The sequence below is a fragment of the Acanthopagrus latus genome, chromosome 12, assembly GCF_904848185.1.
Source record: "Acanthopagrus latus isolate v.2019 chromosome 12, fAcaLat1.1, whole genome shotgun sequence".
In the NCBI taxonomy this organism is placed as follows: domain Eukaryota; kingdom Metazoa; phylum Chordata; class Actinopteri; order Spariformes; family Sparidae; genus Acanthopagrus; species Acanthopagrus latus.
In genome coordinates, this window is record NC_051050.1 from 9,699,568 (window position 1) to 9,715,909 (window position 16,342).

Here is a 16,342-nt window from a genome sequence, read left to right on the forward strand (position 1 = left end):
AATATACTCTCATAAAGGTCATCCTGCCTACACACTGTCCTGGCATCTGGACAGGCGCAGGGTGAATATCAATTACTGTCAGATTCACAGAGGGAGACCTCGGAGCTGATCCTGCCAGGTTTAAAATATGCTCCGGGCCCAACTCCGGAGCCAGCGCCATCGCTCAAACATTTCAGAGGATTCACGTCAACGTTTGGAAAGCCCAGCCCTCGAGGAGCTTTTCCAAATGTGCCCTTAGTTAATTAGAGGGACTGTTTGAATGATACCGTCACAGGAAGAAAAAAGAAAAAAAATCCCCAGCATTTCAAATAAAAGAATAAATCACAATTCTACATCTCATCTGCATTTTATTTGTGTGTGATAACACTTTTTTATGGTAACCCTCCCAAAGCATTTACCCTTGTAATAACCATGCTATTTAATTAGCATCTCGCTGAGTGGATTGTATCGGCAAAGGAAAAGTGCTCACTAACACGCGCAGATACACTTAAACTTTGCACTACTTATGTCAACTTACATGTGTGGACTTCACCCTGCCTTTAAACCCCATCATGTAGTTATTAACCTGACCCTAGAACAACCTTGTAACGGCAGTCATAAACTTTTAGAGAAGCATTCATGAAGTTCTGTGGTGACTCACGGGTCTCAAAATCCAGCGGTGCCACTCTCCGTCCCTGTGTCTAACTCCTTTCGGCAGACAACTCTCTCACCAGCATCACGTCATCCTGTCTGGGGGGACTGATGCTGAAATATAAATGAAGGACAGTTTTAACGCTAGAAGAGTCCGTGTGTGTTAGATTGGGTGTGTGTGTGTGTGTGTGTGTGTGTGTGTGGTGTGAGCACACAAGCATTTGTAGGCTTTGTGCGTGCGCCTCCTAAGGAGGCTAAGTGTTTCACAGTTGTGTGATTTAATCGATAGTACAGGGACATTTGCACTTGTCATTACACTCTGGGAGGGTGCAAGCGCTCAGACTTCCTAATGAAGTTAGACGACTCCCCATTACAAAAATCCGAAAGAGGCATTCTGAAAGATATAAATGACCGGCATGCTGCATTTAGGTTCTGCTTGTGGACTGAGTCATCTTTATTTCTGTCCATATGAATCCGGCTTTCACCAATTTGTTGAGGAACTGTTTAGTTTCAGATACTTCAAACATATGTTACTATGTTTAACACTGGACTGGGACTCAGTAGCGTATATACCTCCCCCAAGGCCCAACAGTGCCCCTTTGTACTCACTCATAGATACCAGCCAGCTTAATATGCCGACCTTTTCAATCAAGATCCATGCATCGTTCCAACAAAAATGTTGAAAAATGCCCCTGCTTGCAACGTCAAAGAAAGTGAGAGAATAATTCCTGGATCCGTCCTTGTATCCAGATGTACACTAAAAGTTACTGAGGTCTATTCTGGGCTAAGACTCATCCTCCATCCAAGTTTCATGGAAAACCGTTCTGTAGTTTTTGTGTAATCCATGGTGGAAAATCCACGTGGAGGTATTAATGGAGACATATTATGCTTGTGTTATGCATTATACCCTGACCCAGCACCGCTCACAACAACAGAGCAGCTATGCTGAAATCAGTTCTTACGTGCCACATTAGTAGCCAGGCATTAATGATGCAAATGTGTTGGAATTAAAGGTGGGACTACCGGCGAGGTGTTTCAGGCTCTTCAGGAACAGTGTTTTCTGTGAGAGAGAGGCGATCCCATTGGAGCAGACTGGGTTTTTTAATGTTCAAGACCTTTTACATGCCCAAGAACCTATATACTGTAACACACACGGGTAAATAGAATTAAAAAAGATAAATACAAGCATAATAGGTTTCCTTTAATGTCTCTATAAGCAATGAGAAATGTTACATTTTGAACGAGGTTGGGTTTTGTGATATTTTTTAAACTTAAATATTGCAAAACATCTTAAACTTAAATCAACACTGACTTTTCTGTTGTGAACAGCGGTTGTCAAGTGATGAGGACATTGCACCGTCAGGGTTAATGGCTTCTATTGCGCTGGGCCAATCAATAGTAGAGAGGGACTGAAAGGTGCAGTGGCAAAAAGCCTCCACAAATAAAAAAAAATTTAAAAAATTTAAAAAATCCACCAAATGAATGAACATGTGCGAAACTCTCTGAGAAAGCTTCATAAAATCGTCTCTGTGGCGCTCCAGCCATCCCTCTGAGGGCCAGCCGGATGATGGAGGGAGTCGGGGTGAGCAGGTGAGAGAAGAAGAGAGTCTGACACACAATGGCAGAAATGGATGCTAGACAGATGATGAAAAAGTAAAAGAACAAAAAGGACTGAGAGAGCAGTGCACATATCGTGGAGAGAAAAAGAACAAGGAGCCAGTGAGCGGAAGAGAAGTGTGGTTATCAGGGCGCCTCAGCCTCGGCAAATATAATGCAGCGGTACCATAACAGGCAGTATGGTGGAAGCCCCATTTGCATTGAATGAGAGGCGGCAGCCAAAATCCTGCTGGCCGGACATGCATCCAGATGAGGAGAAGCTGAAAAACCTCCACTTCTGTCTCTTTGTTTACGCGTCTCGCTCTCCCGCTTCCTGTCTCTGTGAAGCAATTTAAACTCGCAGTGACATAATTCACCTTTTATTTTCTTATTCTCTCCTGTGTCAGACTTCTCAGTTTCTTTGTCTAACGACGGCCATTATCTCCTTCATTCTCCCTCATTTTTCTTCCCTTTTCTTGTTGAGTTAAAGGCCCAGGTTGACAGAAATCTAATGGATCTCTCACAATGTTGTGTGTGTTGCTGTCTGTGTATTCAACTCTTACATAAAGCCAACAGTATCTCCTTTCATGAATACTGATGCTCGTACGTTTTATCGAATCTCTGCTTTATCGAATTCATCGAATTGAATTTAAGGCACATCTTGTATTATCTGGCCCCTGCACGAGAGACGGAAGGGAGGTCAGAGATGTTTTTGTAATATAATATTTGTAATGGAGAGACGGACATGGAGATACAAAACGTCTTGACGCTCGCCTCTGCTGCAGTAATATGAAGAGTGAATAAGTTATGTCATTTTATGCAAATCGTTTTAGTTTGAAAGTGTAACTAGACATCGTATGTTATGTATTGCAGAGCCTTTATTTTGAAAGTCTAACAGGATGTAGACTATAACATGTCAGTGACAACTTAACTGTGGAGTAGAGTGTGACAGTTTGAAGCTGAAGGTCACTGGCCAGGCCAAGGTGAGAGCCTGTTGATGTCGTTTATCAACAGACGGCAGAAAATATCACCATGATCAATTTCACCCGGCACATTTGCACATGCAGAAAAAATAAATAATATAAATAAGTTACTTCAGAAGAGACTGCAGAGGTTAATTATGGTAATGGCACAGACTTAACGATTTGGCATCCTTGAACCCCCATATTGACTTCTTAATTAATGAATCGTTCCTGGTTAATTGAGTGAGCTGACTCACAAGCAACAGCAGCACTTTAAACCAGTGAGCCATTCAGCATGTTGTGATGTTCTCCAGACAGATAATCTAAGAATCTGTAGACGTGTCTCTGCAGGTGTATCGCTGTTTGGATTTATACCCCTTGTTTTTACATTTCTAACCAAAACGGTTGTTCTCATACGGGTGTTGTGATGTCATGCATCTATTTAAAAATCAGTAGAATGTGTTTTGTTGGAAACTTTTAGTTTTGACTGTACGTTCAGTGGACAGAAATCCAAATTGACTTAATTGATTTTTTTTTTTTCTTTTAAAGTTTTTCGCAGTGTGTCACTTCTGCCACAATTGTTTTTCTGGTTATGTGACACTGACAAACACAGGCACTTGAATGTAAGTTACTATAACGGCAATACCCGCAGAACTGTTTCTGTATTAACTTGGAAGCAGATTGACAAAGCAAGAAGTGACAAATTAGAAAGGGTGATTTTTTTTCCGAGGAGCTCGGAGGGGACTGTGTATTTCAAAATCTAAACTGAAAACCACTTGATGCCACATCAAGGACCCATCAAGGTTCATTTAGCTCAGAACTGAGAGCAGAATACGGTTCCATAGAGTGAGAAAAGAGCTGGGAGCTTATCAAAAATTTTTCATTACTGCCTGAGCTCTCTGAGGGTTGTCTTTTATGTTATGGATCAACAGGCTTTCAAAGCAAAATGAATAGACGATGGAGTGTGACTGAGGAATCTGAAGGGAGAGAGTAAAAATACAGTAGAGGAAGAAAGACACTGTGTACATGTTAATATATTCTAAAGTGTTCCTGTGTTGTCTGTCGGCCATCAGAGACAGAAGGGAGAGCGATGTCAAGTAAAGTTCAGAGGCAGTCTGTTAAAAACAGTGGATGGAGTACAGAGTGGAAACAGAGGAATTAATCTGTAACTCTAATTAAAGAGCTGCTGCAGCTACTGTTATGGCTTCCAAAAAGATGAGGACCCAAATGCAGACACCAGGAGTCAGGTGAAGAAACTAAAAGTGAGCTTTGACACCGAACGCTGTGGTCCAGGCAACAACACTGACAAAATCCTAAATCTTAAAGAGAAATACAAATCCTACATAAACTACAAACCAGTATGAAACTTGGGGAACACAAGCAGCGCTGCCAAAACCTGAGGGCAGAGAACACAGAGACGCCAGGAACAAAGCAGGAGAGCAGAGAACAGGATAGCAGGACTGATGCCGGGTACCAGATTGACTAAAGGCACTAAAGTTGTTTACAGGATCCTTCTTTTATGCCTCCCATTCATTCTCTAGAAGCTATGCAATGCATTCTGGTTGCAGAGCATCGTGTTTCATGAGATGGGGCATCACATTGCCCACTCCAAATTTCCATTAAGTTGGTCCGGTTTGAAATGCAAGAGCAGCAGCCCATGGGTGGTGTTTATCCAATCGGGTGCAGCTAGCAAGTTTTTGCATAGTTGTCTGCTCTGGTCAAGCGTACAAAACTGTCCCCATATGAAATGACACCCCCGTGGACACATAGTGTAAGGGAAAGTCATGGGTTTACACAGAGACTTATTAACAAATGAAACACAGGTCTACATAGAAAAGGAGGCAGGAAAGAGACAAAGACAGGAGGTGGAAAGTTACAACACGACACATGATGGAGAATGAATATTACAAAATAAGACAGGAAACATCTGAACCGACAGCTACTGTGTGTACATGTTTGTTGTTTCATTTGGTTGGTTGATAAACACAAATGGCTTAATTGTCTTTTGAAATTCCAATTTATTGGAATTCCCAGAATAAATGTATCCATCTCTCTCGTTCACAAAGCCAGCTTGGAGGCCACTGCCCACAACCTGATGAACATCTATACAGGCAGGTGAATGGTGGAGATCACTAAAAAGTGATACAGTTTTGAATTTTGGTGTTCATTTTAGAGAATTTTCACGTCAACATACCTGCATTCCTAAATACTTTTTCACAGAATACTTGAACCAATTAGTGTGTTTGTCTGAGACCTGTTGGGCTCTGGCACTGCAATATGAATGACTGCTGGGAGTTGCGGTAAATCTTAATTCATAGTTTTTTGCCTCAAATACGAATATGTTCAAATATAAATTTAGCATGTATTCAAAATCACATTGAGCAATGAGATTTTTTTTTAAAAAGTGACATTTATTATGAATTGCATTATTACTTATCTGTGATGATTTGGACTTTCTTTGAAATTAGGACATTATCATTTAATTGAAATAACAAGATGTGAAATCTGTAATGAATTATTCTGCCAAAGTCTCATAATTTAAAACTGCTGAAATGATGGATGAGGCGAAGAAAGACTTATTAGAGTGTTACGAATGCATGCATGGACACAAATATGTACAGTTTAAATCAGTTTATCCTGACACACAAACACAGACACACACACACACTGGCAAGTCTGGCGGATGGTTAATTGCTGCCTCATTAAGTCCCTGGAAGTTTGTGATGACTCTATTAGTGAAAAAACACAGTGGGGGCAATCAAAGAGTGATAGAATGGAGACGGAAAATAAAACCTTCTTCACATCTCTCCCTTTTCAGTTCTTAACTGTCCTGCTCTGGATGGATACGTGGATGTATGGACAAGAACAAATGGCAAAGGACACTTATAGCCGAATCAGAGGAGCAGAGCAAAGGGAAAGAGGGAGGTCTAAATGGTGAGAGGACGAAGTGTGTGTGGGGGGGGGGGGGGGGGGGATTTATGACGAGGTAAGGGTATACAGTATAAGATAGTAATGGGTAGCAAAAGAGAAATGGCAGCATAAATTTCAGAGAGAGACAGCCAGAGTGACATACGGAAATAGGGAACAGGGATTCAAAAACGGAAAAAAAGAAAAGTGGCAGTAAGAGAGGAGCAGATCATTTCAGGCCAGCTTGTAGTGTAATACCTCAGCGAGGGGGGCCCCCTGCCGAGCCAGTAATCCCTGCCTCTACAAAACAGGCAGATAGAGAAAAAGTTTGAGAAATGAACTAAATGCTGACTCCAGTGCCTCCTCAAAATAAGAGGGTCCTAAATATTATTGGATTATTTAGCAGATTTCACACAGAGACAGGCCGACACCCAGGCTTCTGTTCAGAGAACATCACACACTCTGACCTGCTTACCCGCATTGTGTTTGACTGCTTTCAGCCTTCCCAAAAAAACACTTAGCAGAGTTGTTGGGAAGCTGCATAAATAACCTTTGGGGGCAGCTCTTTGGCATTTCTGCTCAACGCGTCCTGGTTGCCATGAATGGAAGCTATAGCTTAGGTTAGTAGCTGTAGTGTTGAGGTGACGACGTCATAACAACGCCAATATAAACAAAGTAGCTGGCTATGAATCAAGCTCTTGTCTTAGTATGAAAGGTATTGTAGAAAGTGAGATTTCCATGTCCTTTTCTTGATTATAATGCAGTTACAGGCAGTAACTCAGGATATTTAAGGTGCGGGGCACCAGCTGAATGCTGATGGGGCACCAGCAAGCAGAAAGTCACCCTGGGGGGCACTTCATCACATTTCGTACACTAGAAGAGCAACCACACTTTCAGTCCGGGAAAGTAATGCACATAACACCGAAAGAGCTGATTTGGAAACACAGTGAACGGTGCCTGCTCAGGCCTGTGAGAGCTGACCAATCAGAGCAGACTGGGCTTTTTGGGAAGTGGGGCCTTAAAGAGACGGGCACTGAAACGGCGCTTTCAGACAGAGAATGAACAGAGGTGCTGCAGAAATGGACAGCATGAGAAAAAAGATGTTTGTTGTTGTTTTGTTTTTTTTGTTTTTTTTAACAGCACGTAAGCATTATCTAGTAGAGACCCTAAATAAAAGTCTGAATCTGTTAATGAGCATAATACAGGACCCTTAACTGGAGTAGTTGCAAGCTAATTCCTTCAGACTATGATTCTATGGGAGCTAAATAGCTTACATTTCATCTGTGCTTTGAGCCGAGCACGTTCGGCTGTCATGTTAACTACCTCAGCACCACGACACGCATCTTGTTGCTCTACATTGTGGTAGGTCTATCCAATTGCACCCAGAGGCATTCCTGTCTGCGCTCGTTGATAACACCCCCTCGGTAATTGAAAATGAACTGAGAGGTTCCAAACTAATTCCCATTCGTTAATCAGTCCGTCTGCCGACTTCATAAATGTAATGAATATTCAACACAATACCTAAAGAATGGTAAAGATGCACCACAGGTTCCTACAACAGAGTGGATGACCTGATTAGATTGTGAAGCAGCTTGTTACATGACTTTAAATATTAATTACAGGGGAAAACAATTGTGTGGGAACTACCGTTACTGCTAATTGTTTGAAGATACAGACTGTGTGAGGACAATTTGGCATTGAAGTAGTCTCTAATGAATTCATTACCTATTTGCATAACCGGTTGCATTTCGGGGCAGTACATCATTACGATGGTGTGACATCAGGCAGCTCAAGTGCCTCTTGTACTCACTTTTATGTGTCTTGTGAGCATGTACTGACATTCATAAAGTGTCCGCTCCTCTTCACGCGGTGATTTACTGTTTGGTGAAGGTGAGGTTGTGGCCGACTTATCCACTGAGATTGTTGGTCTCTTAGTGGCTAATAAAATTCAGTTTCATTATCGATATTTGTTGATTTTTTTAGAAGACTGTGACCTGTTGACCCATTATAATGATTATTGCCAATACTGGCTAGAACCAGTGTGACTGGGCTGAACTGAAACTTAAACCTACACCTCAACACAGGACAACGAGACAAAATCTATATTTTTTAACCCCGTGGCACAGCACAGACAGCTGTCAGGTGTGCACTGGGGGCATGTCAAATGCATTTTTTTGTATTTTTGTGGACCAGGATCGCCTTTCCCACCTGTGGGATGCTTGGGTGCAGAGCGGGATCTGAGAGAATATATCATCACACTGTACATTATGAGGGATAAGGGATGTTAAAGTCTGAGGCAATCATGGCCAATCACATTCACTATAATTCCCCTTTGAACAGACAGCTTTTCTGTCATGATAACCCTGGTGATCTATGCAATAACTATCTGCATTTCAGTACTAAAAACATTGCAAAGTATTAGTAGTGGGAGCATTTGCATGTTGTGTTTACTTTAATTTCTGAAATATTTTTTTTAAAAAATGACAAATTTGGTTATATTAGATTAGATTTAAAGCAATTTAAAAAATGAAGTTGTGCGCATCATGTGCATCGAAACAAGCTGTCTACAACTGAAGCTAAGTAATGATCAACAATTAAAATAGGACTTTAAAAAACATCATTCTGTATAAAATCCAACCAGAACATTCCATGTCACATCATGAAGGTGATCACAGTCACATGTCTACCTGTATTAATTGAAGGTCCAGGCAAACCTTTAGCCAGACTCATTAAAAACAAGATGCTGTGTTCGGTTGATGTACTGGTTAATCAGTGTATTGAATGGAGACAATGGGACTGGGAAAACTGTTAGGAAAACCCAGTCCTGAGGGAGATACTAAGAGAAAGAGACCATTTATGTGGTCTCCCTCTATCCATTCTTTATGGGACTGTTCGAACTGTTTTGGATGATCCATCGCCCCCATACACAGTAGAAACTCAAAGGTTTATGTGCACATAAGCATGGAGTGTTTGGCTCTTATAGCACAATATCTAACCTGTAGATCTGCTGTGGTCTGAGAGCTACAACATCATTCCAATTATACACTTGAGATGAAACAGATAGAGCTGCCTTCAGATGTAAAGAGAGTCACCAGAGAGAAGGCTTCAGTAACACTCAGCTGTCAAGGTTTATAGAGCTGGTAAGAACCTTAGTTTTTTGTGGGGACTGTGCTGTAATTGGATGAGACGTGTCATGTCAGCTGGTTGGAAAACATAATAAATGAATAAAATGGCTTTGAACAGAGAGATGTGATTAAAGCAAATGACATGATCAAAATATTGTGCAGCTAATTTGAGAGAAACAAAATTGTGAGTTTTGAAGGTTTAACCCCTGGGTTCAACCTCTGTAGTCTAAATGAGGCGTGTTCTTTACCAGGAGAGCTATTTATCAGCTTTAATACATACCATGTTTTGGTCATACAACCTTGGAATATTAGCCTTCTTGCTGAACGTTGAAAAGACATTTAAAAAGATGTGAAAAAAAACTTTAATTCTGGCTGTCCACTGGACGTGATTTTAACCTCAGCAAAAAAAAAAAAAAACAGTGCGACCCGTTTCATGTGCCTATGATATAGAGTGAGAAACATGGTCTAACTGCTAAATCTGCTAAGCAGTGGTTGTTTTCAAACCGAAATAACCCAAATATGAGCTTTCTTTTGTTGTTCAATTCTATAGCACCCACAGGCTGCAATGCTCAGAATGCAGCTCACACTTGCGTTATGTTACATTTTTCAGGTGACACATTTCAGAATGCAGCAACGCGTGAAATCAATCTTGCATAGCTTGAAGCATCTGCCCTCCGTCTGCGTTTGTGTACATGCATGGACCATGTTTCTGGCCTAAGTCATGGCGCTCCTGGTCAAATATGTGAGGTCTTGGAACATAAATATACTTCTCCCCTCAGGTCCAGCTGTGTCTTTGGAGAAAAAACAACTTCACAAGTTTGCCGTGTTCAATGGGGAGAAATCCATCAAGGTCCCAGGCACCCAGGGACAAAGGAATTGAAGAAGACTCAGTAAGAGAAGGGGAAGGAAGGAGGGAGGATGGAGGAGCAATTGAGAACATTCGGATGTGGAAACCAAGGGGAAATCACAAGTGCTTGCCCAAAGGGTGCTCAACCTCTGCAGTCCGCTGGTTGTAAAGTTAAAGTCAGTGTAGTCTTGGATTCCATGAAGGAAAGAGGCAGTTGATCACAGTCAGATTCTCTGTCCAGTCCTGAGCCACCATTTGCTTTGTTTCTCCATAAGTTTATTCTTGTAAATCCACAAGTTGTGACCCGTCTGTACGTGCAGTAAAGAGATAAGGTATAGCGAGATCAGGTGTAAGTTTGCAACGGTGGGCAACCGGTGGACAGATGAAAACATCTGGGAACTTCTACAATCAATCAGTGGCCTAAGGGAAGGAGGAGAGTAAGGGTGAGACTGAAGGAAAGTGTCAGGCTGAACAGAAACAGGTCAGGTGTCACCATGACAAGCTGTGTGATAAATAAGGCTGCTGAAATACGTATTTTTCCTCAGAAAAGCCCTGAAAACTCCGAGAATCACTTTCAGCTTCGGAGAGATAGTGTGATTAAATTTTATTACCCTCTCTCTAAAATTCCTGAAGTGCAGTTTAGAGTCAAAAAAACAGCTTTGTGTGCATAGATTCGTGCTTTAATTTGATTAATTAGCAAATTCCCCCAGTAAACTCTATAAATGAATTAAGATTAATTAACCGCTTGGAGTGTGAGGGTGATAATATGCACTCTGACTTGAAGAGCAGAATTGCTTTGCTTCACAGAACGTTCTCGTATTTTTCAGCATTGACATTTTTGAGTTATGTAACAATTGTTAGTTCCAGAGATTAATTATAAGAAAGAAATACATAGGTTTTGTTGACAGGATGTTAGATCAGTATGTACTCTAAATTTCACAAATTATTATTTTCAGGTTCATGATTTTATTGTGCTTAACTGCTTAGGTTTACATGCTTTAGTGCTCTAAAAACGTATATGTTTTCCCATATTGTCCAGGGCTGAAGCACTGTAACAGAGCATCTGTGCTAAATCAATGCTTACGTGTCAAACTAACCGTTAGGCACGTCCAAATGTGTGAATCTATGATGTGGTGTGATGTCATAAATGACAGAGTTTTCAGGAGCAGTGTTTTCTGTGGGAGAGAGGAGCTTCGTACTTCAAACTTTTTTTTCTTTCAGGTTCTTCCTCATGCACAAAAACACATAGAAAACACTAAGGGAAAGGAAAAAGAACAAAAAGCATCATAGGTCTGATTAAATCTTAATACTTATAGTTAGTTAAGTAAGTTACTGAAATGTTAAGTTTCCTTTATCATGGTCCACTAATTAAAATAATTAGTCAAATGATCCCTCATGCGTTGTCATTGAGAAAGCCCTTCCCAATCGAGTAGTTTCATCATACTGCAGAATAAATGTTGAGTTTTTTCTGTTTGTTAACATTTGCTTTGCCCCCCAAAGGATTTCTGTTGGCTGAACTTTGCGAGAATGCACTCCTCATTATAAGAGACTGTCTTGCTGGTGATGTTTACTTCATATTGTATGCATGGAGCAGTCTGGGTTGTTGCCAGCTGTTTCTTTGAGTTGTTGGACTGCTCCAGTGGATTTACCCCTCACACTAAAAATCTTCCATCTCAGCACAGTGAATGTCAACTTGAGGACTCCAAAATTATAAACCATCTGGATACAGGTGTACACATACAACATAGAGTACAAATGATACGAATGGGCATCTATGAAGTAGATGAAACAGGTTGTTGTCTGTATGCTGTTTGATGATCTCGAGTCTCTAAACTCAAAATGCTGTTGATGGCGGTTTGCTTTGGTCGAAAGACTAGGTTACTTCAACAAAATGGTTTCCAGCCTGACTTCTGTGTGTGTTCAGGATCTATAGTAAACGCTGACCTGTTTTGTCAGAGGAGTCCTTAACTGTGCAGAGAACAGACTGAAGGGTGACTCATCTGATTGTGTCGTCATTGGCCGGTAGATTACGCGTGTCCCTTGCAAAACTCCATATACTTAAGTGCATATTTAAGTTGAATAAGCAATTTATGCAAAGCGGCTCAACAAAAATCATCCCTCTCTGTCTCACCTGCTGACTGGCACTTGAGCAGCTCAGCTGTGGTTGCGGTAGGTTTGTAAGAAGGAAAAACAGCCAGCCTACCCTGCAGATTTGTGGCCTTATGACTCTGCCTAACAGAGACACTCCAGGCCATGGTCATTCTAACTGCTGTATCGTAGGCAACTGGACTTTTTTCAGTTTCTTGAAGATGTTTCACCACTCATCCACGAGGGATCTTCAATTCTAACTAAGTGGAGGGGAGTTTGCAGGCTTTTAAACTCTCTGTTCGAGTGTCCTTACAGAGTCGTTAAGGACTCTGAGCTCTGAGTTCAGAGTCGTTAGGGCCCCTTCAGGGTCGTTGACTCAACCAGCCTTCATGTGGGTTGCTAGGGCAAGGTGAGCCCAGGTGTGAATGTTAAGCACAACACTGGATGTTAAGTTGGCCCACCTGTGTTAACACAGGAGTAATTTAATGTTTTGTGAAATGTTGTGATTAATTTAGTTATCAAAGCTCAACATAACAATAAGGTCAATTTTGGTATTTTTTTCTGAAATAATGTCATTATTTTTAGTGAAAGTGACTCTGGAATAGTAATAATTAAACACATCTATCCATCCATCAAAAATACTCAAATGCATCTGCCCATTTTTGTAAGCTATCCTGTTATTCAATTAGTACTTGTGACACAAAATATCAAGTGTTAATTGCTTGAATATTATCCATTTGCAGTATGCATAGCATTTAGCCTGCGAGCATATCTTTGTGACTCTTAATTACTGTTTAACTCTGTTTTGCAGACAGGTTTGTCTTACATCATGTTCATATGGCATGCTACACCCACGTTTGCCTCATTAGAATAAAGTAATTTAGCTTCCTCCCAGACAGCTTTCACAGCTTACATGGGGCTTATCGTCCGAAAAGCCCCTTTCCTGTTGTTTACCTCATGGTTTTGCTGTTTCCAGAGCACCTCTGCGGGACAATTTAAATCTATTTATTTGCCGTTGCATGCTGGGACTCACCCAGGTGCCTCACATGGCTTAGAAAACAATAACACAGTGGGAGCGAGGTAGCAGAAACACTCTAACCAGTCAGATCTATTGATGTGTGAACATATCAGTGTTGATTTTTGTGTGCGTGATTCTGTAATTCTCGCTCAGATTTGCATCTATTTTTAGTGAAAATGACTCCGCAATTATGAGAAATTGGGGTAGAAAATCGACTTTGCTTGGCTTGATTCAAAGGCAGAGGTGCAGTTGCTCCCCAGTGCATAGCGTGCAGTCATTTTTGGCAATGCTCAGTTTTTGACTCCCTGAAAAGCATGTAACCGAGATATGCTAAAGTTTGGTCAACAGATACACAGATTGTCAAGCACAGTGTTGGTGCATAGGAGTGGTTTCCTACACAGCTCCCAAAAGATACTTCCTGCAACTTATTTTGTCTGTACTGTCAGCATAGGAATGACTCATCATAGGACAAAGGTGATCACTCAGAACATCTTCGTATTGATTACCAGTTCTACAGCCAAAGCCAACCATCGTTTCCCCAGTGCATCGTATGTCTCAAGCATTTTTAAAAGTCTATAACACTAGTGGTGTGGTTTGATTGAGTCTGAGTTTAGCAGCCAATTAAATATTTCTGGTGCGGGTCCACAGTCTCAGCCAGCTGTGTTGGTTTTAGCTGATGGGATAATGCTTATTGTCAATGACAATCTGTCTGGATAAACATTGTCTCATTATGGACAGAAAACACACAAGTTATGGCGTGCTGGTCGCGAGCAGCAGTAGAAGCCACCATGCACATGAAGACACTGCTGGCAGAGCATACGGTTTCATAAATAACACAGAAACATATGCATATGCCATGATGTTGGTCAAATCAGAAACACTCAGGCAAATTAGCAAAACCATGCTGGACAAAACACAGCTATAAGGCAGACTGCACAGTATATGGTTGTCACTGTTGGCCAACCCACCATAGAGGAGGAAAGGTAGCTGACTGTAGAGTTTTACTCAGCGGTCATCAAATGCCATGCTGTCGACAACCTGTTTGCTCCTAGTTGTGATTAGTTTACTTTTGAGTCTCATTCCCAACTTGTTCCCAGCCTGTCAAATACTAACACTCTGGAGTTGTAGGTCGGGTCAACAGAAATCCCAGAGTTAAGAAAAGCATCAATTAACATTTCTTGCCAAATTAACCTTTAAAGACACTCAATCAGCTCTTTCTCCAGAGTTTGTAATGCCCAGAGACATTCCAAATAACAAAATACTAAAATAATAAAACAGAAAAAAACAGAGGTAGGGTCTATGCAGACACAGACACCACCACACACTGCCAGTGGGTCAAAAGTGATAATAGAGGGGGAATTCTTTTTGTACGAGTCTCTACACAGCCTAAAGAATAACTGCATAGCTTTCTATTTGCTTCACTTTCCAGGAAAAATCAAATTTATAAACGGTATTCTGGAAAGTAATCTTCATAAATCTCTCTCTCTCAACATTTTTCCCCAAGATTGCCTTCTACTAAATTTGATATGGTGAGCGATTCAGTTTGTCCCAGTCACCTCGCCATCGCATTTCCAATGGGAGTCTTGAGTTACAATCTAGTTCTATAGCCTCTGTCCTTCATTTTATTATTTTCTCTTACATTATCACTTTTTTTCTGTGTCTTGCGTACATGCATATTTTCAAACATATTTGTGTTTGATTAAGTGTGTAACAATTTCGGTTGAAACAAACTGAGAAGCCAAATGCAGACAACACACAGGAGGTAGGATTGGGGAACAAAAGGCGAGTTTCATTAAAACAAAAGCTGAGTTATACAAAAACCAAGGACTCCAGAGTAACATAAATCAAGTCAAAAGGACAAAAGAGCTTATACAATGTGCAAACAAAAGCAAAGAACATATCAATGAAAACTCAAGGAACAAAAAACTTACATACCAACAGGGGAGACGCAGGAGGAGACACTGGTCGGGAACACAGTGTGGCATCACAGGGGAACATGGAACGAACTGACAAAGACATGAGGGAAAACAGAGACTAATACACAAACACACTAACGAGGGGATCAGGTACAGGTGGAGAGAGGCGGGAAAAGGACAGGTGAGGGGAGGAACGGAAAAACATTTGGAAGGAGGAACTGAAAATCTGGACGCGACACATGAGGGCAACACTTTTCAAAATAAAACAGGAAACAAGAGAGAAGAGAAGAGAAGAGAAGAGAACTGGGAAAATAACAAAGTAACCATAACGTAATTATTTTTCAATTACACTCAAACTAGACAGTTCATAGAGACTGAAGGAAACTGTGGCATTAGCATAACAGGTCACTGTTTATAGATCATTATCATTTGTCAAATATAAACAAGCAAATTGAACTTAAAAGTCCAACATGTAAGAAAGTTGACTTTTGAGTTTCATTCCAAACTCATCAAATACTGACGCTTCTGGATAGCAGCTGACCCAACCTACAATCTCGAAGCATCAGCATTTGGCAAATTGGGATTAAGACTCAGCTTTTTTACCAACTGGACCTTTAGCTTTAACTTACCTCACAGGCCTTCAGTCAAAAGTTTGAACGTGACTCCTTTCAGCAAACTTTCCCTTATGTATATACTTTATTAAAATGTCATCACAGTGATGATGTCGGAGTGATGATGAGATGGCAGTCTTTATCAAATAGGATTGAGGTGTATCTGTGTCCCAGCCAGCTCCATGTTTGAGCAGTAATGATCCACCATCTGTACTCCTGGAGCACAGAATGCTGCTGTGGTATATGAAACTGAGGCTGAGTGAGAGACACAGTATGAAACATGATGGACCATCAGGCCCTCACCTCTTTGTAATAAGTCCCATTGAGGCATCGGACGCTATAATCTTTACTTCTGGCAAAGTAGATTCATTTAAAGGTTTTGGGGCACAATATCTCAAGCTCTGAGTGACATCTTTTGTGGTAAGAGTCAAGAGAGACTCGAACCACTTCATTTTTTGGCCTTCCCTCTAAAGAGATGACTCTAACCCATTTACAGTTCAAACTATGTGACAAATGACCATTATTGGCCAGAAAATGTATTTTGATTAACTGGACCAAGGACAATTCACTCACTGCCACGTTGTGGTAGAGAAAGAGATATTCAGAGTCATCTGTCATGAAAGAATCAGTTGTGAGGGGTAA

The 16,342-nt window shown here is 41.0% G+C and overlaps 1 long non-coding RNA gene across 2 annotated transcripts in view; it reads right to left on the bottom strand.

Moving 5' to 3' along the window:
* LOC119030160 overlaps positions 1–15,174 on the bottom strand; it is a 41,536-nt gene extending 26,362 nt beyond the window's left edge. For both annotated transcript variants that reach the window (XR_005078192.1, XR_005078191.1), the window contains exons 1-2: positions 15,109–15,174; positions 641–744 (exon numbers count right to left, since the gene is read on the bottom strand). This is a non-coding gene — a long non-coding RNA (uncharacterized LOC119030160). The remainder of the gene's footprint in view (positions 1–640; positions 745–15,108) is intronic.
* Positions 15,175–16,342: the final 1,168 nt, after the last annotated feature.